We start from the raw sequence: 25,219 nt of genomic DNA, 5'->3' as shown, positions 1-25,219 counted from the left end.
TAGCATAAAATTGTAGGAGAAGCTCTTCATCCCAATGCTCTTTAGTAGTCACAAAGTTCAGGAGACCAGCATCACGGAAACAGTCAAGTGCCTCTTCTAAGCAGGGCAGTCCAGCAATAGCTTCACTATCGAGACGCATGTGGGGAAAGATGCGCCCTTGATCATAGATAACACATGAATAGTAACTATGCTGCTGATAGCTCCAGAATTGATCAGATGAAATTCTTGGCTTGGAGTAGGGGTTCTTGGCACTATCAAAGAAGGTGTTGTGTGCTATGAAGCCATTCACATTAAATGATCCTGGTGAAGTTGCAGTACCTGGAAACCTTGGCAGCCTTGGCTTCGGCTTCTGGACCTGAGGCCTGTGCTCCACATGATAGTCAAATTGAGGACCGGGAGCAGGCGGAGGAACCAGAATGGGCCAGCGGACGGTCACAAGCTGACCACGATCATATGCTTGCTCAATGGTGTGAGGTCTTGGAGGTGGTACATGAGTAGAGGCATTGTCTTCGAGCTGTGGTGCATCATTGGCTTCAGGTGCATTCACTTTTGGCACCACATTGGCTTCAGACGCCACATTAGCTTTGGCCATGACAACGTCATTGGCTTTAGTATTGGTGTTAGGGGCCGCCTCAGAATTTTCAACCTCCACTCGAGTAGCTGGAGGGTCGGACACGTTCTCCTCGAGAACAACTTCAGGGTTGGACGGGGGTGTAGCAACACGTTCTTCTTCTTCTCTTGGTTCTTCTTGTTCATCGGCTGATGCAGCCGGAATGTCTTCAGCAGCTTTTGCTTCGGACTCAGAGACATTCACAATTGGAGTGGCGTCAGGGAAGACTTATCGTGCCACTGAATTATGTTGCCCTTCTCCTTCTGGAACGCTCGACAGAGTGACTTGTGGCCTTGGTCCTTTGCGAAGCCTGCGGAGTGCGGGCGGCGCCTTTGGAGAGGGAGTCGGCTGGACCACAAAGTCATCTTCTGCAAGCACCGGAGTGGTGGCTTGAGGTGGGGGAGTACTTGGAGAGTCTTGAGGGTGATCAGCCCATGAATCATCATGAGCAATTGGCGTCAAGGGACGACCAATGCTGATGAGTTCGCTGTTTGTCAGAACAGGCTATGATACCATGTTGTGCTCGATCTGAGGAAGGACTTCATCATCTTCAACATTGTATTGGGGACCAATGTCTTCAGCTGCGGTGGGGTTAACAGCTGGATCTTCTTCAGTTTTAGGAGCCTCTGTGGTAGCAAGCTCGTGAACTATCAACTGGCGCTCACAGTGTTCAGGCGCAGGGCGAGCAACTGAGATTGGCTCGACGACCAGGGGCTCTGTGGGAGTGCGCTCGGCCAAGTTTGCCAGGCGCGCGTCCTCCAAGGCACGAGCCTCGGGGGTTTCTCCAACGATAGGAGTGTGTAGTGCATCCATGTTCCGGCGACGAAGTTCTTCTCTCTGCAGCGACGTGAGTGGCTCGGGGAGATATTCCTCATGGGGACGCGACGGGTCGCCTCCAGCTGCGCCTCTGTCGGTGCGGGGAAAACCGGGAGGACTGGGTGGTCCATCGACCATTAGAACCTCCGCCGCTGGATCACTGCTGTTGCACTCTGATGCGGTCTCTACGGAGCCAGTCGACAGGTCGAACAGGCCGTAGAGGGATTCGTCGGGCTCAATCACCGTGACTTGAGGGGTGGCCGACTGGCGTGCCACCGCGTGTCTCACCCACCGCTGAAGTCTCGACCGACTGGAGCGCTTGCGCCGGTGGGAAACAGGGAGGGAGGACAACACAGGAGCCGACCGATAGTGGGTCGATGGTTGCCGCAAGAGGACGCCGCGGACGCACGTGCGAAAGTGCGTTGCCCCGCGGACAGGGAGTGCGTCCACGTCGAGCGGAGCCTCCTGAAGCCAAGTGGAGTCGTCGGCGATGAACGTGAGCGCGCCGAGAGGGATCTCGCGGCCCTCCACCAAAACTCCGCCAGAAACCATGATGATTTGGATCGTAAAAGATCGCAACTCCTCCAACAAATAGCTAAAACCCCTGCCCCACGGTGGGCGCCAACTGTCGTGGTTCTAAGTCTGACAGTAGTGTAGGGGGGTAGGTATGGAGAGGCAAGATCTTAGCTATGGAGAAGTTGTAAGCACACGAGGTTTACGATTTCAGGCCCTTCTCGGAGGAAGTAATAGCCCTACGTCTCGGAGCCCGGAGGCGGTCGACTGGATTATGCGCGTAAGAATTACAGGGGTGCGAACCCTTTACACTGAGGAGGGGGTGGCTTATATAGAGTTCGCTAGACACCTCCGACCCTCAATTATGCAGGGTTTCAAATACATTAAGGTCGGGGGTTACTGGTAACGCCCCTAATAAAGTGCTATGATGACCATAAAAACTACTTAATGACTGACCATTAGCGTGCGGAGTGACTTTAGGTCTCCTGGCCGTCGAGTGGTTGGGTCTTGGTCGAGTGGTTGCTTCTTGGTCGAGTGTCTTCGAGTCTGTCGAGTGGAACACCTCCAAGTCGATTGAAAGGTGATTTCTTCTAGAGATGTCCTTGGGTAGGGTAGATAGGACAGGTCCATGACCCTACCCTAGGTACATAGCTTCATCATTAGCCCCCGAATGGATCGAGGTTTGAGTGGGGAAGGAGTTGAGAACTTCTCCGACTCATTTTTCATGCCATGAGCATATCTTGTTTCGGATCACCGGACCTGAGTGACGACAGCAACTTCCTTTTCAGTCGCCTTGATCCATTCTTGGTTTTTTGTCGAGTGAGTTTCTTTACTTGAAAGGTTCCGAGTGGCGGTGTGGAGGAGATCTTCGGTCTGACAAGTTGTTCTGCTGCCTGCAGATTTCGCGGGATCCGATTTTTAGGAAGCGCGCGGGACGGGGGAGGCCGCAATAATCGGATGGGATAGGGCGGAGCCGCCTTGATCCCCGCGCCACCTTTTTCGCCACGTATCGTGCACACGATTGTTACGGGATTTGACAGGACCGCCCGGGCCTACCAGTCAGCCACTAGGAAGCGGCCTCATATAAGGCGTCGGACCGGGGTCTCTTGCACAGTGCGTTCCCATTCTCTCTTCTCCTCTTCAGGCTCCCTCGTCGCACTTGCTCTCGCCCCAGCACCACCGCTCCGTACGCGTCACGCCGGCGATGATGGGGAAGGAGAAGACGACGGCTCTGGAGCGGGCGAAGAAGGCGACGACAAAGGCGAAGGGGAAGGCGACCAGTCGGGGTGGATCTTCCTTGCGAACCGACCTGCCGAAGGGCTGGATCCAGGGCGAATGGATCCGCTCGACGATCACCCAAGAAGACCTCGACGACCTAGCCGAAGGAGGGCTGATCCCCCATGAATCGGCGCGGCTCCCGGGGAAGGAATCCGAGCCACAACCTCGGGAGGGTGAGCGTGTTCTCCTTGCCACCCACGTCGACCGTCGATTTTCCTTGCCCCCTCACCCTTTCTTTCGGGGGTTTCTGAACTTCTTTGGGGCACAACTCCACCACTTCACTCCCAACACAATCGTTTATCTCGATGCTTTCGTTTCCTTGTGTGAGAATTTCCTGGGTTGTCGGCCTCACTGGGGCCTTTTCAAGCACATTTTCACTTGTCGCTCCTAGACGGTGAAAAAGGCCAACCCGAGTGACGAGAGGACTCAAGTGATTTAGATGTGTGGGGGTCTTGGTGTTCAGATGAGAGGGAAAAGTTCCTTTCCGGCCATGATTCTTCCCGACTCGGTTCGTGGATGGCAGTCGACCTGGTTCTACTGCAAAGACCAGTCGACGCCAGGGCAGTCGACTGGCCTCCCTCCTTTTACCATGGACCGAGTGAGGAAACCTTCGTCTTTGATGGTGCTCCCGAAGGAGAAGGCGCATGTGAGGGTGCTGGTCGAGCGAGTGGTCCAGCTTATCCGTGACGGGGTCACCGGTATGGATCTCTTGGAGGTGTTCCTTCAGCGGCGCATCCAGCCTCTTCAAGCCCGAGACCATCCGATGTGGATGTATTCGGGTCTTGACGACTCCACTCGGATTCACCCGGAGGAGGTCGATGACGACACACTGGAGAAGTGGCTGTCGGGCATGACCGGAAACAAGGACAACCCCTGGGGAGCCAGGAGAGTTCCTCCATTCGACCAGTCCCATGTACCAGAGAAGGTCTGATTCTGAGCTTTGATTGTAATCTGAATTCACTCGCGCAGCTGTTTATACTGCGTCGACTGACTTTATTCTTCCCGCTTTCTTTCAGGCCCTTATCGAAATGTATTCGATGCCCAACGGAGAGCAAGAGCAAGATCTGGAAGGAGAGGTGAGCGGCGGCGACAGTGGCGAGTGGACTTCTGACGGTGAAGGGGATGGAGAAAGCGACGACTCAAGTGACGAAGAAGAAGTCGAGTCGCCTCCTCGCAGGGAGAGGCGATCCAAGCTTGACCAAGAACGACCGAGCGCCCGTGAAAAGGCGACTGCTCAGGCTGGTCAGTCTTCAAAGCGTCCTCGGGTCTCTTCACCAACCCCGGCCGAAAAAGCGCCAAAGCATCGCAAAGTTGCAGAGCCGAAGTCTTGGAAGGCGTTGCCGAAGATTAAGATTGACATCCCCGTCGCTTCTGCGTGAGTGTCTCCCTTCGTATTCACTCGACGCCCCATGTTGTTTGTTTTTCTTGTTTTAACCAAACGAACATTGGAACTGGCAGCGCTGCTACTTCCGGGACCTCATCTTACAGGGACGAGGATGAGGCAATGGAGGATGTGGTCACTTCCAATCTGGGTATGATTTCTACCATTCTGTCTTTATTTGGTCGACTCAACTACAATGTGCACCATTGGGTGATGTGATTTTGGCGATTGAACTTTGTACAGCTCCCAACATTTTCGACCTCCCCGATGATGATGAAGAGCCCGAGAGGCCTTTGACGAGGAAGAATAGGCAAGCTCCTGCAAGCAAGGTGCCACAGTCGACGCCGAGGGCGGAACTAGTAGTTCAGGACACTGGCGACGCCAATCGGGGTTCTGTTACCTTCGCCGTGCCACTGTCGAGTGCCTCGCCTTCTTCTTCGACCGCTCTGGCCCCTGTCGACCCACCTTCAGTTTTCGCGACCCATCATGTCCCAGAGGACGAAGTGAATGCTTCCAAGGAAGCCATACGCCAGGCGGGCATCATGATGGAGAAGATGAAGATGGTGAGGGACACCAGTCAGGCCGCCTATGACGCCAGCTCGGCTCTCCAAAGCAACGTCCAGGTTAGTTGGTCACCGCTTGTTCTATTAGGATATGCTATCTTGAAGACTCTTTCCAAAAATCTTTGCATCTGTACACCCACTGGGTGCGTCGATTGAATTTTTGGACTAGTGGGGGCACGCTGAGTGCACCCACTGGGTGTAGTCCCCGAGACTGCGGTGGACTGCTGGCAGTCGACTGTAGTCTTTGTATTTTGTCGAGTGTAAACTGAACTGGTAGTTTGTCTCTTCCACTCGGTCTGGTCGAGTGGGATCAGAACCGGTGGGGGCACGCCAAGTGCACCCACTAGGTGTAGTCCCCGAGACCGCAGTCGACTGCTGGAAGTCGACTATGGTCTGAGTTCTTCTCTCTCTCTTTTTTTTACTCTCTGCACTCGACTCCGGCGGGCCGGTCGAGTGGGATCAGAACCGGTGGGGGCACGCAAAGTGCACCCACTGGGTGTAGTCCCCGAGACTATGGTGGACTACGGGCAGTCGACCATAGTCTTAGTACTTATTGTCTTTGTCGTTTTTCGCTGCAAAATAACTTCTCCTCCTTGATTGCAAAAATCTTGTGATCTTGGAGCTCGCTTTGCTAACTTGGAGAAACACCAGATCCAACTGAACCTTGACTTGGAATTGGCCAAGACAGAGCTGCAAAAGGGCAAGGACGACGCCAAGGGTAAGACGTGCTTGTCGACTGGTTTGTCTTAGGCTTGAGTACCCTTCTGCCCTCTCTGAATCAAGCACCATTTTTTTGCAGAAAAACTGAGAGAAGCTCTGGCGAAGAAGGATCAGGATTTGGCTGCTGCTCGAAAGGAAGCTGACGACAAAACCGCTCTGGCAGAACAGAAACTGGCTTCAGTCGGCCAGTTGGAAGAAGAGAATACCAAGATGAAATCTGCTCTGAATGAAGCCAACAAGGAGTGCACACGCTGGAAGAAGGACAATCTCAATCTGTGCGAGAAGATGGAAGGCATCGCTCGCAGGAGGGACGATATGGAGAGCTATCTGAGGAGCCTTGCCAAGAAGTTGTTCATCAAGCTTGAAGGTACACATTTTGTTCTGACTGATTTTTTTGTGTCGACTCAGGGTGTGAAAATTGACTTATCCTTGGATCGTGAATGCAGAGTTTTGCCAGAACTTCGAGGAGGAGACTGGGCGGATTGAGCCAGGTTTGGACCCAATCAATTCTCCCGTGAAAGATGAAACTGCCATGAATCTGCTCCGACTGGAATCCCACATCGACGGTGTTGTAGACTACTTGGCTCGACTGAAGGTCGCCATGTCACGGATCGACCCGGCACTTTGGCCAGAGGCCACGCTCCCGAATGATCTTGAGTCCCTGATGACTCGACTTAATGAGATCCCTGACCGAGTGCAGGAGTGGAAGAAATCTTCTGCCCGGTGTGGTGCTGATGTGGCCCTGTCTTTGGTTCGTGTCCATTGCAAGGAGGTGCGACAAGAGAAGCTGGCAGTAATCAAGGTCGCCAACACCCATAAGCATGACTTCCGATCTTTTATGGAGACTTTCATCGCTGCAGCCACTCGAATCACCGACGGCGTCAACCTAGACGAGTTCGTCGAGCCTGCTAGTCCTCCTCCCGCGGAGTGAACAAACTTTTATGCCTCACCTTAAATTTGCCTGGAATGCCGAGTGGTTTTTGTAACCGTTAAACTCTTTCGGGCTGAACGCCCGAGTACTTCGATCTGTGGTCCGGATCCTTTGGGATTTATCTGAACTTGGTTTATCGTTGACTGTCTTCACGAATCCTCCGTCGAGTGGAAATCGGTCTTCACCCGAGACAACCTTTGTATTTGTGGCGCAGCTCCGAAGGAGAAGGTAGCAGTCGACCTGTACCTCGTCGTCCTTGTGGGTCGGTCGATGGAGCGCACGTTGTATTTGTGGCGAAGCTCCCAAGGAGAAGGTGGCAGTCGACCTGCACCTCGTCGTCCTTGCGGGTCGGTGATGGAGCGCACATTGTATTTGTGGCGAAGCTCCCAAGGTGAAGGTGGCAGTCGACCTGCACCTCGTCGTCCCTGCAGGTCGGCGATGGAGCGCACATTGTATTTGTGGCGAAGCTCCCAGGGAGAAGGTGGCAGTCGACCTGCACCTCATCGTCCTTGCGGGTCGGTGATGGAGCGCATGTTGTATTTGTGGCAAAGCTCCCAAGGAGAAGGTGGCAGTCGACCTGCACCTCGTCATCCTTGCGGGTCGGCGACGGAGCGCATGTTGTATTTGTGGTGAAGCTCCCAAGGAGAAGGTGGCAGTCGACCTGCACCTCGTCGTCCTTGCACGTCGGCGATGGAGCGCACGTTGTATTTGTGGCGAAGCTCCCAAGGAGAAGGCGGCAGTCAACCTGCACCTCGTCGTCCTTGCGGGTCGGCGATGGAGCGCACGTACTTAGGCGAGTACTGGACTGCAGCTAAGCCCCCGAGTGGGAGGCTCGCTCACCACTCGGTAGGATTTTCAAATACTTAGGCGAGTACTGGACTGCAACTAAGCCCCCGAGTGGGAGGGTCGCTCTCCACTCGGTAGGATTTTCAAATACTTAGGGGAGTACTGGACTGCAGCTAAGCCCCCGAGTGGGAGGGTCGCTCTCCACTCAGTAGGATTTTCAAATACTTAGGCGAGTACTGGACTGCAGCTAAGCCCCTGAGTGGGAGGGTCGCTCTCCACTCGGTAGGATTTTCAAATACTTAGGCGAGTACTGGACTGCAGCTAAGCCCCCGAGTGGGAGGGTCGCTCACCACTCGGTAGGATTTTCAAATACTTAGGCGAGTACTGGACTGCAGCTAAGCCCCCGAGTGGGAGGGTCGCTCTCCACTCTGTAGGATTTTCAAATACTTAGGCGAGTACTGGACTGCAGCTAAGCCCCCGAGTGGGAGGGTCGCTCTCCACTCGGTAGGATTTTCAAATACTTAGGCGAGTACTGGACTGCAGCTAAGCCCCCGAGTGGGAGGGTCGCTCTCCACTCGGTAGGATTTTTAAATACTTAGGCGAGTACTGGACTGCAGCTAAGCCCCCGAGTGGGAGGGTCGCTCTCCACTCGGTAGGATTTTCAAATACTTAGGCGAGTACTGGACTGCAGCTAAGCCCCCGAGTGGGAGGGTCGCTCTCCACTCGGTAGGATTTTCAAATACTTAGGCGAGTACTGGACTGCAGCTAAGCCCCCGAGTGGGAGGCTAGCTCACCACTCGGTAGGATTTTCAAATACTTAGGCGAGTATTGGACTGCAGCTAAGCCCCCGAGTGGGAGGCTGGCTCACCACTCGGTAGGATTTTCAAATACTTAGGAGAAACGGGTTCGCAGCTATTCCCCCGAGTGGAAGGCTGGCTTACCACTCGGTAGGATTTTCAAATACTTAGGCGAAACGGGTTCGCAGCTAAGCCCCCGAGTGGAAGGCTGGCTTACCACTCGGTAGGAAATTATTTTTACAAACTTAGGCGAAACGGATTCGCAGCTAAGCCACCCGCTGGGGGATTTCTCATGTAAAAAACAATAACAATCACTGGGAAAATTATAACGCTCTTGTCTTTGATAAATAAACTACAGAAGTTTTTCTTATTACATCTCATCCGAGTGAGAATTCAAGTATAAAAGGGGCGGAGCAGCTCCGCATTCCAGGCTCGTGGCTCATCAATTTGGCGATCGACGTTATAAAGGTGGTACGCTCCATTGTGGAGAACTCTAGTGACTATGAAGGGACCTTCCCAAGTGGGAGCGAGTTTGTGTGGTTTCTGTTGATCCACTCGGAGGACCAAGTCTCCTTCTTGGAAGGCTCAACTCTTCACATTTCTGGCATGGAATCGACGCAAGTCTTGTTGGTAGATGGTCGATCGGATCATGGCCATTTCTCTTTCTTCTTCCAGGAGGTCGACTGCGTCTTGCCGGGCTTGTTCTGCTTCATCTTCAGAGTAGAGCTCGACTCGGGGTGCGTTGTGAAGCAGGTCACTTGGCAAAACCGCTTCGGCCCCGTAGACCAGAAAGAACGGGGTTCTTCCGGTCGATCGGTTCGGGGTTGTCCTCAATCCCCAAAGGACTGATGGAAGCTCGTCGACCCATGCACCTGCTGCATGCTTGAGATGGCGCATCAATCGAGGTTTCAATCCTTTGAGAATTAAGCCGTTTGCCCTTTCTGCTTGTCCATTCGACTGGGGGTGAGCGACCGAAGCGTAGTCGACTCGTGTGCCCTGAGAGGCGCAAAAGGCCCTGAATTTGTCGGAATCGAAGTTTGACCCATTGTCAGTGATGATGCTGTGTGGAACTCCATATTTGAATATCAACTCTGTGATGAATGGTTTTCAGGGCTGACGCGGGCTTGTGCGACATATTGGAGTAATACTGACATCCTTCACATTTGTCGACTATCTCTTTTGCCATTTCATTGGCCCTTGGCCAGTAGAATCCCGCTCGGTATGCTTTAGCCACAATGGTCCGCGAGGACGCATGATGACCACAGGTCCCCGAGTGGATATCATCAAGGATCATCTGACCTTCTTCTGGTGTTATACACTTCTGGCTGACTCCAGTCGCGCTTTCTCTATACAACTGTCCGTTTATGACTGTAAAGGTCTTGGATCGATGGACGATCTGTCGAGCCTCTTCCTCGTCCTCTGGGAGTTCTTTCCTTAGGATGTACGCGATGAACGGTATTGTCCAGTCGGGAATGATGACCTAGACTTCCATGACCAGGTCGACCACAGCTGGAACTTCAACTTCAGTCGGATCTGTGGCACTTTTTGGCCGTGGGGCTTCTTCAGTGAAGGGATCCTCCTGAACTGATGGTGTGCGGATGTGTTCCAAAAACACATTGCTGGGGATGGCTTCTCTTTTGGAACCTATTTTCACCAAATCATCGGCTGCTTGATTTTTCAATCGGGGTATGTGATGAAGTTCTAACCCCTCGAATTTCTTCTCCAACTTTCTCACTGCATTGCAATAACCAGTCATGGCTGGACTTCTGACGTCCCACTCCTTCATCACCTGATTAACCACCAAAACAGAGTCGCCATAGACCATGAGGCGACGGACGCCGAGTGAAATGGCCATGCGCAACCCATATAAAAGTGCTTCATATTCTGCCTCGTTATTGGAGGAATCAAAGTGGATTTGAAGAACATATCTGAGCTTATCCCCTCAGGGGAAACCAATACCACTCCGGCACCGGAACCATTGAGCATTTTGGAACCGTCGAAGAACATGGTCCAATGCTCCGAGTGAACCTGAGTCGGTAGTTGCTGTTCAATCCACTCGGCGATGAAATCTGCTATTGCTTGGGACTTGATAGCTTTCTTTGCCTCAAACTTGATATCCAGAGGAATGAGTTCAAATGCCCATTTTGCCACTCGACCAGTCGCATCTCTGTTATGCAAGATCTTTGACAATGGAGCGTCACTGACGACTGTAATGGAATGATCAGAGAAGTAGTGAGCGACCTTCTTTGTGGTCATATAAATCCCATATACAAGCTTCTGATAGTGAGGATATCTTTGCTTCGACGGGGTCAAAACTTCAGAAATATAATACACTGGGCGCTGAACTTTGAAGGCTTTTCCTTCTTCTTCCCGCTCGACCGTCAGTACCGTACTGACGACTTGTCCCGTGGCTGCGATGTAAAGCAGCAAAGGCTCTTTGCTGATTGGCGCGGCAAGCACCAGCTAGGTGGAGAGCAGAGCTTTGAGCTCTGCAAACGCTGCATCAGCTTCAGGAGTCCACTCGAACTTGTCTGACTTCTTCATCAATCGGTAAAGAGGCAATGCCTTTTCACCAAGACGAGAGATGAGTCGACTTAAAGCGGCCAAGCAACCAGTAAGCTTTTGGATGTCGTGCACTCGCACAGGACTTTTCATTCGGAGTATAGTACCGACTTTTTCCGGATTTGTGTCGATTCCCCATTCGGAAACGAGGAAACCAAGTAACTTTCCGCCAGGAACTCCAAATGTGCACTTTGACGGATTAAGCTGATGTCATACCTCCTGAGGTTGGCAAAGGTTTCAGCAAGGTTAGTCAGCAGGTCGGAACCCTTCTGTGACTTGACCACAATATCATCCATGTATGCTTCCACATTCTGACTGATTTGAGTGAGCAAACACTTCTGAATCATCCTCATGAATGTGGCTCCGGCATTCTTGAGGCCGAATGGCATGGTAACGTAACAGAAGCACCCGAATGGAGTGATGAAAGCTGTTTTGATCTCATCAGGCCCATACAGACGGATCTGATGGTATTCGGAGTAGGCATCTAAAAAAGACAGTCGCTCACATCCCGCAGTCGAGTCGACTATCTGGTCAATGCGGGGGAGAGGAAAATGATCTTTCGGGCAGGCCCGATTGATATGTTTAAAGTCAATGCACATGTGAAGTGACTTGTCCTTCTTGGGGACCATGACAACGTTGGCGAGCCACTCAGAGTGGTAGATCTCTCAGATGAACTCCGCTGCTAAGAGCCGAGCCACCTCCTCGCCAATAGCCTTTCTCTTCTGGACGGCGGACCGTCGGAGATGTTCTTTGACAGGTTTTATTTTTGAGTCGACTCGTAGGCGATGCTCAGCCAGCTCCCTGGGAACACCCGACATGTCAGAAGGCTTCCATGCGAAAATGTCCCAGTTCTCATGGAGGAACTAGATGAGCGCTTCTTCCTATTTGGAGTCGAGTGTTGTTGAGATATGAGTTGGACCAGCGCTGGGATCGGTCGGGTGGATGTGAGCCGTCTTCATTTCGCCAGACGACTGAAAAGCTGATTCTGTAGCAGGCTTCTTGGCTCGCAACAAATCACTCGGGTCCGCGGTCTTCTGGTATTCCTGCAGCTCCACCACTGCCATCTGAGCATCAGCGATCTTTGAACCTTTCTGAAAACATTCTTCTGCTTTCTTCCGATTGCCCGTAATAGTAATCACACCTTTGGGACCAGGCATCTTCAATTTGAGATACACATAACATGGTCGGGCCATGAAGCATGCATAAGCCGGCCTGCCCAAAATAGCGTGATAGGCACTCTGGAAGTCTACAACTTCGAACGTCAACTTTTCTTTGCGGTAATTCTTGGAATCACCGAAAACCACATCAAGAGCAATCTGGCCGAGTGATTCAGCTTTATTTCCAGGAGTGACTCCATGGAAGCTCATGTTACTGGTATTGAGTCTAGACATCGGAATGCCCATCCCTTTCAATGTCTCAGCATATAGTATGTTCAAACCACTGCCGCCATCCATCAAGACTTTGGTCAGTCGAGTGCCTTCAACAACTGGGTCGACCACCAAAGCTTGCCTCCCAGGGGTGGCAATGTGCGTTGGGTGATCGGACCGGTCGAATGTGATGGCAGTCTGAGACCACTTCAGATAACTGGGCGTCGCCGGAGCAACCATATTCACCTCTCGGTTGATAACTTTCAATCGACTTTTGCTTTCAACATCAGCGAAAATCATCAGGGTGGAATTGACCTGGGGGTATCCATCGTCACTGTCTTCCTTGTCCTCAACTTTGTTCGACTCCTTTTCCTTATCTTTGGGTTGCTTTCCCTAGAACTGCTGGATCAAGAGTCGACACTGTCGAGTGGTATGTTTCGGGTAAATGAAATTACCCTCTTCATCTTTCTTGGTGTGGATGTGACATGGAAAATCCAACACATCATTTTCGTCCTGGTCTTTAACTTTCTTGGGGTTCCAAGGACCTTTGGGTTTCCCCTTAAACTTTCCTTGAGTTAAAGCCAAGGCTTCCCCAGGAGCAGCTGGCTCGGCTTTCCGCTTCTGTTTCCGATTGGAATTTCCTCTGGTTTCTTGAGCGACTGACTTGAGCTTGCCACTCCTGAGTCGATCCTCATCTTCACCATTGGCGTACTTGGTGGAAATCTCCATCATCCGATTCAGAGACATGTCTCCGTTTCGAACTAATTTCAGATTCAGTTCTCTGTACTTGACGCCTTCTTTGAAGGCACAGACCGCTTGATGGTCAGGCACATTCTCTACCGTGTGATGTAACGTGATCCATCTCTGGATGTAATCCCTCAAAGTTTCATTCGGCTTCTGCACGCAAGACCGCAGTTCCGTCAACCCTGCCGGTCGCTTGCATGTTCCTTCAAATGTGGTGACAAACACTCGGGCGAGATCTTCCCAAGTGTAAATGCTGCTGGGTGCTAACTGATTCAGCCACGCTATGACCGAGCCCTCCAACATGAGAGGCAGGTGCTTCATGGCCACTTCATCATTGCCACCGCCAATCTGGACGGCCACTCGGTAGTCTTCAAGCCAAGTATCGGGCTTGGACTCACCAGTGAACTTACTGACCCCAGTCGCCAACCTGAATTGGGAGGAATCACAGCGGCCCTGATGGCTCTACTAAAGCACTCTGGCCCCGAAACATGTACTCTACTGCTGGTAGGTGCATCTCTATCGTGACCTTCTCGGTGAGCTCTGTTCCTGTCGACCAAACCTTGAACGAGAATGGATCTCGCATTAAAGCCTGGTTCCCTGGGGTCGACTGGAATCCTTCGCCCAACACTATGAGGGCGCCTGTCATCCTGCTGCCGAGGCGCATACGACCCGCTCCTCGGGGGAGGGGTGGGCACTCAACGTCGATCGTCACGATCGAATCGGTGGTCATACTGTTCACGGTTCCCGTACTGATTCCGCCAGTCCCCACGTCCCTCTCGCCTCGGGGGCGATCTTGGGCTATGAGCCGACTGGACTGTGACTGCAGCAATGGATCTACTATGAATCCTGTTCCGTGACTGAGAAACAACGGAATTCTAGTCTCCTGCTGCCCGGAGTAACGCTCTGATCTGCAGCAAGCCTCTGCCAGCCTCTGACTGGGAAGGCTGAATCGATTCTGCTATACGGGCTGCAGCTGCTAATTTTTGAATCGGAGTTCGATATACCTGCGGGGGCGGAAAGAGCTGACGTCGACTGGATTCTCGAACCCGTTGTCGCGCACGCTCGTCGAGTGGTCACTGGAGGTTCTCCAGTCGAGTGCGCTCGGCCTAGTTTGCTAGGCGCGCGTCCTCCAAGGCATGAGACTCGGGGGTTTCTCCAACGATAGGAGTGTGCAGTGCATCCATGTTCCGGCGACGAAGTTCTTCTCTCTGCAGCGACGTGAGCGGCTCGGGGAGATATTCCTCATGGGGACGCGACGGGTCGCCTCCAGCTGCGCCTCTGTCGATGCGGGGAAAACCGGGAGGACTGGGTGGTCCATCGACCATTAGAACCTCCGCCGCTAGATCACTGCTGTCGCACTCTGATGCGGTCTCTACGGAGCCAGTCGATAGGTCGAACAGGCCGTAGAGGGATTCGTCGGGCTCGATCGCCACGACTTGAGGGGTGGCCGACTGGCGTGCCACCGCGTGTCTCACCCACCGCTGAAGTCTCGACCGACTGGAGCGCTTGCGCCGGTGGGAAACAGGGAGGGAGGACAACACAGGAGCCGACCGATAGTGGGTCGATGGTTGCCGCAAGAGGACGTCGCGGACGCACGCGCGAAAGTGAGTTGCCCCGCGAACAGGGAGTGCATCCACGTCGAGCGGAGCCTCCTGAAGCCAAGCGGAGTTGTCGGCGATGAACGTGAGCGCGCCGAGACGGATCTCGCGGCCCTCCACCAAAACTCCGCCAGAAACCATGATGATTTGGATCGGAAAAGATCGCAGCTCCTCCAACAAATCGCTAAAACCCCTGCCCCACGGTGGGCGCCAACTTTCGTGGTTCTAAGTCTGACAGTAGTGTAGGGGGTAGGTATGGAGAGGCAAGATCTTAGCTATGGAGAAGTTGTAAGCACACGAGGTTTACGATTTCAGGCCCTTCTCGGAGGAAGTAATAGCCCTACGTCTCGGAGCCCGGAGGCGGTCGACTGGATTATGCGCGTAAGAATTACAGGGGTGCGAACCCTTTACACTGAGGAGGGGGGTGGCTTATATAGAGTTCGCCAGACCCCTCCGGCCCTCAGTTATGCAGGGTTTCAAATACATTAAGGTCGGGGGTTACTGGTAACGCCCCTAATAAAGTGCTATGATGACCATAAAAGCTACTTAATGACTGACCGTTAGCGTGCGGAGTGACTTTAGGTCTCCTGGCGGTCGAGTGGTTGGGTCTTGGTCGAGTGGTTGCTTCTTGGTCGAGTGTCTTCGAGTCTGTCGAGTGGAACACCTCCAAGTCGATTGAAAGGTGATTTCTTCTAGAGATGTCCTTGGGTAGGGCAGTTAGGACAGGTCCATGACCCTACCCTAGGTACATAGCTTCATCACCTGTCATCCACTCAAGGATCCAAGTCTTCAGATCCCTGTTGTAGCCGCGAATGTGGAGGGTAGCATAAAATTGTAGCAGAAGTTCTTCATCCCAATGCTCTTTAGTAGTCACAAAGTTCAGGAGACCAGCATCACGGAAACAGTCAAGTGCCTCTTCTAAGCAGGGCAGTCCAGCAATAGCTTCACTATCGAGACGCATGTGGGGAAAGATGCGCCCTTGATCATAGAGAACACATGAATAGTAACTATGCTGCTGATAGCTCCAGAATCGATCAGATGAAATTCTTGGCTTGGAGTAGGGGTTCTTTGCACTATCAAAGAAGGTGTTGTGTGCTATGAAGCCATTCACATTAAATGATCTTGGTGAACTTGCAGTACCTGGAAACCTTGACAGCCTTGGCTTCGGCTTCTGGACCTAAGGCCTGTGCTCCACATGATAGTCAAATTGAGGACCGGGAGCAGGCGGAGGAACCAGAATGGGCCAGCGGACGGTCACAAGCTGACCACGATCATATGCTTGCTCAATGGGGTGAGGTCTTGGAGGTGGTACATGAGTAGAGGCATTGTCTTCGAGCTGTGGTGCATCATTGGCTTCAGGTGCATTCACTTTTGGCACCACATTGGCTTCAGGCACCACATTAGCTTCGGCCATGACAACGTCATTGGCTTCAGTATTGGTGTTAGTAGCCGCCTCAGAATTTTCAACCTCCACTCGAGTAGCTGGAGGGTCGGACACGTTCTCCTCGAGAACAACTTCAGGGTTGGACGGGGGTGTAGCAACACATTCTTCTTCTTCTCTTGGTTCTTCTTGTTCGTCGGCTGATGCAGCCGGAATGTCTTCAACAGCTTTTGCTTCGGACTCAGAGACATTCACAATTGGAGTGGCGTCAGGGAAGACTTATCGTGCCACTGAATTATGTTGCCCTTCTCCTTCTGGAACGCTCGACAGAGTGACTTGTGGCCTTGGTCCTTTGCGAAGCCTGCAGAGTGCGGGCGGCGCCTTTGGAGAGGGAGTCGGCTGGACCACAAAGTCATCATCTGCAAGCACCGGAGTGGTGGCTTGAGGTGGGGGAGTACTTGGAGAGTCTTGAGGGTGATCAGCCCATGAATCATCATGAGCAATTGGCGTCAAGGGACGACCAATGCTGATGAGTTCGCTGTTTGTCAGAACAGGCTAGGATACCATGTTGTGCTCGATCTGAGGAAGGACTTCATCATCTTCAACATTGTATTGGGGACCAATGTCTTCAGCTGCGGTGGGGTCAACAGCTGGATCTTCTTCAGTTTTAGGAGCCTCTGTGGTAGCAAGCTCGTGAACTATCAACTGGCGCTCACAGTGTTCAGGCGCAGGGCGAGCAACTGAGATTGGCTCGACGACCAGGGGCTCTGTGGGAGCAGCCCGATCTTTCTTCTTTGTCTTCCTTTTCTTGGTCGGTGGAGCATCGTCAATGGTGTTCTTGGTCTTGCGCTTTCGGGCTTCAGCTTCAGCTGCCCTTGTTTTCTTGAGTTCTGAAGCAGCTGTGGGGACCTTAGGCTTCGAGCCTGTCATACTGGCAGGGAAGACAATGTGGGGTTCTTCATGCCTTGACGCTTCGGCTGGGGCTACAACAGGCTTCTTCTTCTTCTTGACAGCCATTCTGGGGTCGATGCCAGGGCGCCCCCGAGCCTTGCGCTTTTCTGCTTCATTGTGAGCTTGAACACTTTTCTTCGCAAAATACTTCATTCTCTCTCTTAAACCTTTTGCTTCCTGGCATTTCTGGTGAAACTTTTCCTTGAGCTCATCCAGCGTCTGCTTGAAGCTTTGAACATCAGCCACGCTGAGGTTAGCCATATTCTTCTTGAACCGAGCCTTCTCATAATCAATCTTGTTCTTCAGTTCAACAATCTTCTGAGCCAGAGCCAGCTCAGTAGTAATGGCACTGTGGAAGGAGACACTGATGCCAATTGGAAGCTCAAGGTCATCGAGGTTGATGTTGGGGTTTTCAAACCATTCATCAATGAAGTTGTTCAAGATGTCCACATCAAACAGGGGTAGATCATTGAAGATCTCCGCCTCTTCCTTGCTCTTTATCAGCAGCTCAAGAGCATCATCGCCAAGATCATCGTCACTTGACAGATCAATGGCTTCATTCTCATTCCTCAGAACGACATCTGGGGTCAGTGCTTCGTCACTTGACAGATCAATGGCTTCATTCTCATTCCTCAGAACGACAGCTGGGGTCAGTGCTTGACCAGAGATTTGACTGGGCTTCTTCTTCTTCTCAGTCTTGGAGATGCGAGAGAGATCTTCAGACTGCACACTGGCTTCAGGAGGTGTAGTGGCTAGAGGCTTCGCACGCGAAGCTTTTGGTGCAGTGGAGGGCTTTGAAGCCTTTGGTTTCTTCTGCTTCTGTGGCTTGGGAGGAGCAGGCGCTTCATCAGAATCGGCGTCATCTGCAGAGTGCTCCACGGCTGCCCCCTGAACAACAGTGTGTGAGATGAGACCTTCGAGGTTGTAGAAGGCCCCGATGATATTGGGTTCGGCATCACGGGTGCCATCGGCACGAGGAGCTGATGGACCTGGGTTGAAGTCTAGACCAAGGTCCTTCTTGTTCTTCTTTGCAGACTATTTGGCAAACTGGAAGTTGCGCTTAAAGAGATTGTCTTCACGACACCATAGCAGACTGGATGGGTTGGCATTAGCAGGCTGAGGTCCACGGACCATACATGGTTAGAATCCTTGAGCAATGGCTTCGGGCTTCGACTTGGGCTGAAGACCTTTGTATATAATATCTCCCCAGGGGCTCTTGATGGCATTCTTTTCAGCATATTCGTTAGTGGTAAATTTGTACTTGAACCATTCCTCTGCCCAATGTCTTCGAATCCATTGGATTCGGTTCTTGCATTCACCATAGGTCTCTTTAGGATCTGACTTGTATAGCTCATAGAGATTTGGTGGCAGGTCCTTAGCCGTGTTCCCACGGTGCTGTCTACCGCCCTTCCTGACTAATTTCTCTCTTGCCATGAAGTTCAGACTGAATGGCTTCAGAACTTGCAAAGGCTTCCGTCTGCTGGTCAGACAGGAACTGGCTTCGGGAGAATTAATGTGACGCTGTAAGAAATCTGCAAATGAATGCAAACTATGAGAACCAAGGGATTCTCCCACAGACATGTACCTATGACAACATTAGAGATGCGAGGGAAGGGGAAGAGGTCATATGCATTCTCAGAAGATTTTGAAGATAAATCAGTTTAGAAGGCATTGACCTCATAGTGTGAAGACATTCACTCATATGTTGAGAGTTGGTTCCAGATTTGTACGAATCCAAGAATAAGTACAAGTGAGGAATCTAACTACTTTGTGAAGCATAAGTGAATATACTAGGCATGTTATGAGATGCAGAACAAGATAGATCCAAATTTGTAGGGACAGAAACCACTTGTGGTTGAAAAGGATGAATCTATCGGATCAAATGGACAATAAAAAGAAGGTTTTATTTACCACACGAAGAACTGCTAGACGGAGTAGAAGATGAGGCCGAGCAGTTCGATCTTCCGTGCCTTAACTTGGCGACGGAGGACACCTACGGCGACGGCAGAGAAGACGATGTCCGCGGCCGGCGTGAGGACGGCGTCGGTGAGGTCGCGACAGCTGAGGGCTTCGTCGCCGGCGTCGTCGAGAGCTAGCGGTGGCGCTAGGGTTTGTGCGAGAAGGAGAATTGGAAGAAGAGATAATGACTGGAGTGTGGCGTGTATTTATAAGAACAGGGACGGCACAACGTTATTACGCATGTGCCCCTAGCGGTTCACATCTGAGGGACACGTGGCGAACATGCAACACATTGGAAGTTGTTCCATGTTCCCACGCACGCCTGGATTGTCAGGTGGTCGTTCCCGCTTCTCCGGGTTTCAGGCAAAAAGGATTGAGCATTTAAAACAGATTTAATGTTTGTCTCTGTATCTCCTGCTGACAAGGACGCAGAGAAGACATTCGACAGTTTCAATAGAATGCATATGATTTGGATAGATAGGTTTGAGAAGGGAGCATAGAGAGGTTAGGGTCCGATCACATTCACTTAGATCAAAAGATTCAAATGAGAAGACATAGCTATAAGTGAATGCTATAGAGGACAGAACACTAATATATGAATATATCAGAATAAGACCAAATCAAAATTGTGAAGATAAACATGAAGTCATGTCAATATTGAAGACAAACGAAATGCGAAGACTTTGGAAATGTAACGCCAACAGAAAACACTCCAAACAAAAGTTTGGTGGTGGCGTTACCCACCGTATAGGAAGTATTAGACCAAGACACGGCGCACAATTATCGTGGTGCTCCGAAGTCAAATTCCGCATTAATGTATTCACACTTAGAGTGTAAGTCTTCATTAATTGAAGATATACGTTACTTCGTGTGTTGCACATCTAAGTCATCAACATGCATAAGTGTTAGGATGTGTGCCTAATCACAGGACATTTGAGGATTCCAAGATATTTAGCTCACACCGCAACTTGAAACCTTTTCTCTTCCAAGGGCTTTGTGAAGATATCTGTCAGTTGCTCTTCAGTGATGATGTGAATGATATCAATATCTTCCTTCATGACATGATCTCTGAGAAAGTGATGACGAATTTCAATGTGCTTTGTCTTCGAGTGCTGAACTGGTTTGTTGGCAATCTTGATGGCGCTTTCATTGTCGCAGTAGAATGGTACTTGCTTCAGATGGATGCCATAGTCTTTGAGTGTTTGCTTCATCCATAGAAGCTAAGCGCAACAAGATCCAGCAGCAATGTATTCACATTCGGAAGTGAAGAGACATACACAGTTCTGCTTCTTTGAAGACCAACAAACAAGTGATCGTCGCAGAAAGTGACATGTGCCTGATGTAGACTTGCGATCCACCTTGTCACTAGCATAATCAGCATCTGAGAATCCAACTAGATCAAACTCTTAGCCCTTTGTATACCATAATCCTAGTGTTGGGGTGTAAGCCAAATATCGAAGAATTCGCTTCACAGCTAAGTGATGCGATTCCTTTCGTACCGCTTGGAATCGGGCACACATGCAAACACTAAGCATGATATCTAGCCTAGATGCACATAAATAAAGTAAAGAACCAATCATGGAGCAGTATACCTTTTGATCGAACTCTTTACCATTGGCGTCAGGACCCAGATGACTTTTGGTTGGCATTGGCATCGTGTAACCTTTGCAGTCTTGCATTCCAAACTTCTTCAGGCATTCTTTGAGGTATTTCTCTTGAGATATGAAGATGCCATTGCTTTGCTGACGTATTTGAAGACCAAGGAAGAACTTCAGCTCACCCATCATGGACATCTGATATTTCTCTTGCATCATGTATCCAAACTCATCACTATATTTTTGATTAGTGCAACCGAAGATAATATCATCCACATATATTTGGCACACAAACATTTCACCATCATATGTCTTCGTGAAGAGTGTGGGATCCAAGGAACCAGGTTTGAAGCCTTTGCTCTTCAGGAAGTCTTTGAATGTGTCATACCAAGCACGAGGGGCTTGTTTAAGGCCATACAGTGCCTTATTGAGCTTCTATACCATATCAGGGTGTTTTGGATCTTCAAAGCCAGGCGGTTGTGCAACATACACTTCTTCTTCAATCTTGCCATTGAGAAAGGCACTCTTCACATCCATTTGATACAGAAGGATGTTATGATGATTTGCGTAGGCTACCAGTATGCAAATGGCTTCAAGCCTAGCCACATGAGCAAATGTTTCATCGAATTCAATCCCTTCAACTTGAGTGTTTCCTTGAGTAACGGGACGAGCCTTGTTTCTGACAACTTGACCATGCTCATCTTGCTTGTTGCGACATATCCATTTAGTGCCGATGACATTGTGTTTACGAGGATCAGGACGCTTGACCAGTTCCCACACATTGTTCAACTCGAACTGTTGAAGCTCTTCTTGCATAGGTTGAATCCATTCAGGTTCCATGAAGGCTTCATCTACTTTCTTGGGTTCTCATATTGAGACAAATGCAAAGTGCCCACAGAAATTTGCTAGCTGTGTTGCTCTTGAACGAGTGAGTGGACCAGGTGCATTGATGCTATCAATTATCTTCTCAATCTGTACTTCATTTGCAACACGAGGATGAACTGGACGAAGACTTTACTCTTGCTGATCATTGTCATCATTAGGAGGATTGTCTTGGGATGAGCATTGTCTTCAGGTTGACTAGGTGCAGAAATGATAAGTCCCTCTTCAGCCCGAGCTTCAGACGGTAAGATTTCTCCAGTTCCCATAAGCTTGATGGATTCACTAGGTGGAATTTCATCTAGCACATTTGGCAGGTGCTCTCTTTGCGAGCCGTTAGTTTCATCGAACCACACATCCACAGTTTCAACCAGTTTATAGTGAAAGAGGTTGAAGACTCTGTAGGAGTGCAAATCCTTTCCGTAACCAAGCATAAAACCTTCATGTTCTTTCGGTGCAAATTTTGAAGTGTGATGTGGATCCATGATCCAGCACCTAGCACTAAATACTCTGAAGTAATTGACATTTGGCTTCTTACCAGTAAGGAGTTCATAGGATGTCTTCTTCAAAAGCTTGTGAAGATAAACACGGTTGATGACATGACATGCAGTATCAATAGCTTCAGGCTAGAACTTTCGTGGAGTCTTGTATTCATCAAGCATCGTCCAAGCCATCTCAATCAGTGTTCTGTTCTTGCGTTCCACGATGCCATTCTGCTGCGGCGTGTATGGAGCTGAGAACTCATGAGTGATACCCAAGGTATCAAGATAAGTGTCGAGGCCGGTGTTCTTGAATTCTGTGCCATTATCACTTCTGATATGCTTGATCTTGATGCCATAGTTGTTCATGGCACGGTTGGCGAATCGTCTTAAGACATCCCGCACTTCAGTCTTGTAGAGAATTATATGCACCCATGTATATCTTGAATAATCATCAACAATGACGAAGCCATAGAGACAAGCAGTAGTAGTGAGAGTAGAGTAGTGAGTAGGGCCGAATAGGTCCATGTGTAGCAGTTCGAAGGGTTGAGTTGTTGTCATGATTGTCTTCGAGGGATGCTTGGCCCTTGTCATCTTTCCAGCTTCGCAGGCACCGCATAAGTGATCCTTCTTGAACTTGACACCTTTGATGCCTATGACGTGCTTCTTCTTTGGGAGAGTATGCAAGTTCCTCATGCCAGCATGCCCTAGCCTCCGATGCCAGAGCCAACACTTTGAAGCTTTTGCAAGAATACATACGGCAAGCTGTGGTCCTGCTGAAAAATCTACCATGTACAAATTATCTTTCTGATACCCTTCAAAGACTAGAGACTTGTCAGATTCCATTAGAACAAGGCAACGATATTTTCCAAATATCACAATCATGTTCAAGTCATCATTGAGACAGACATTAAGTTGAAACCAAGGGATTCAACAAGCATCACTTTATCCATGTGCTGATCCTTTAAGATTGCAACTCTACCTAGGCCCAATACCTTGCTTTTACCAGTGTCAGCAAATGTGATGTGACTCTTGTCAGATGGACGTAAGGTTGAGTCCATGAGAAGACTTCGTTCGCCAGTCATGTGGCTAGTGCATCCACTATCAATAATTCATTCTGAAGCAGCTGGTGTCATACCCTAAAGTGCAGTTAGGGGGATAGGCTTCACGAAGAGTATTGTGAATCATAAACATTTGACGAGCAAGTGGATTATGAAAGCTTAGATCGAGGTTAGGACTGATAGGATGAATAGCAAGCAACTCAGGAACGAAATACATAATAAGACCATTTGGGCATTCAATTTTGCACCCCACAAGATGTTTTAGGTCCCCAGCAATAGCGTCTGACGCCTTTGATTACCGGTTGGAGACCTTTCCCTTCAAAAGAGAGTTAAGTCTTCTTAACCACCCACATTTTCAGGGGTGGCTTCGAAGCAATGAGTCTAAGTGCAGCATCTGAGAACTTTGGCTTTGGAGCCCTAGCAAATAGTCTTGCAGGAGGTGAATAATACTCATAAGAATAAGCAGAGTAGTTCTTGGTTTTATGAACATGGCGGTTTGAAACATGCTCATATTCATAGTCCTGAGTATAGTTTCCCTGCAAAACATCAGCGTTAGGGTGACTCAGGTGAGTCCTGTGTCTGTATGAAGCCTTTGGACCATATGAAGCCTTTGGTCTGGGGTTTTTCTTCTTCCCTTGTGGTGTCATGACGACATTCACTGGAAGATTCTCTAGACACCTTTTGGGCACCCAGATTTTCTTCATAGGTGGCCCATTCCTGCAGTTGGTACCAATATACCTGGAAAACACTTCACCATTTTGATTCTTAAACAGTTTATAGTTTGCATCAAAGGATTCATCAATGATAATAGGGTTAGTGATATGTCTCCAACATATCTATAATTTTTGATTGCTCCATGCTATATTATCTACTGCTTTGGACATTATTGGGCTTTATTATCCACTTTTATATTATTTTTGGGACTAACCTATTAACCGGAGGCCCAACCCAGAATTGCTGTTTTTTTTGCCTATTTTAGGGTTTTGGAGAAAAGGAATATCAAACGGAGTCCAAACGGAATGAAACCTTCGGGAACGTGATTTTTGGAACGAACAAGATCCAGGAGACTTGGACCCTACGTCAAGCAACCAACAGGGAGGCCACGAGGTAGGCAGCGCGCCCTCCAGCCTCGTGGGCCCCCTGTTGCTCCACCGACGTACTTCTTCCTCCTATATATACCTACGTACCCCCAAACGATCAGATACAGAGCCAAAACCCTAATTCCACAGCCGTAACTTTCTGTATCCACGAGATCCCATCTTGGGGCCTGTTCCGGAGCTCCGCCGGAGGGGGCATCGATCACGGAGGGCTTCTACATCAACACCATAGCCTCTCCGATGAAGTGTGAGTAGTTTACCTCAGACCTACGGGTCCATAGTTATTAGCTAGATGGCTTCTTCTCTCTTTTCGGATCTCAATACAAAGTTCTCCCTGAGGGAGTCCTGGATTAGGGGGTGTTCGGGTAGCCGGACTATACCTTCAGCCGGACTCCTGGATTATGAAGATACAAGATTGAAGACTTCGTCCCGTGTCCGGATGGGACTTTCCTTGGCGTGGAAGGCAAGCTTGGCGATGCGGATATTCAAGATCTCCTACCATTGTAACCGATTTTATGTAACCCTAACCCTATCCGGTGTCTATATAAACCGGAGGGTTGTAGTCCGTAGGCAATCAACTCGATATACAACAATCATACCATAGGCTAGCTTCTAGGGTTTAGCCTCCTTGATCTCGTGGTAGATCTACTCTTGTACTACCCATATCATCAATATTAATCAAGCAGGACGTAGGGTTTTACCTCCATCAAGAGGGCCCGAACCTGGGTAAAACATCGTGTTCCCTGCCTCCTGTTACCATCTGGCCTAGATGCACAGTTCGGGACCCCCTACCCGAGATCCGCCGGTTTTGACACCGACACTGGTGCTTTCATTGAGAGTTCCTCTGTGTCGTCGCCTGGAGGCCCGATGGCTCCTTTGATCATCAACAACGATACGGTCCAGGGTGAGACTTTTCTCCCCGGACCGATCTTCGTCTTCGGCGGCTTCGCTCTGCGGGCCAATTCGCTCGGCCACCTGGAGCAGATCGAAAGCTACGCCCCTGGCCATCAGGTCAGGTTTGGTAGCCTAAACTACACGGCTGACATCCACGGTGACTTGATCTTCGATGGATCCGAGCCACAGCCAAGCGTGCCGCACTGTCTCGATGGGCATGATATAGCTCTGCCCCCGGACAGTGTCCTGGAGGCCGC

This window comes from Triticum urartu, chromosome 5A (assembly GCF_056163025.1).
Source record: "Triticum urartu cultivar PI428250 chromosome 5A, HENAU_Tu73, whole genome shotgun sequence".
In the NCBI taxonomy this organism is placed as follows: domain Eukaryota; kingdom Viridiplantae; phylum Streptophyta; class Magnoliopsida; order Poales; family Poaceae; genus Triticum; species Triticum urartu.
This window is presented reverse-complemented; position numbering follows the sequence as displayed.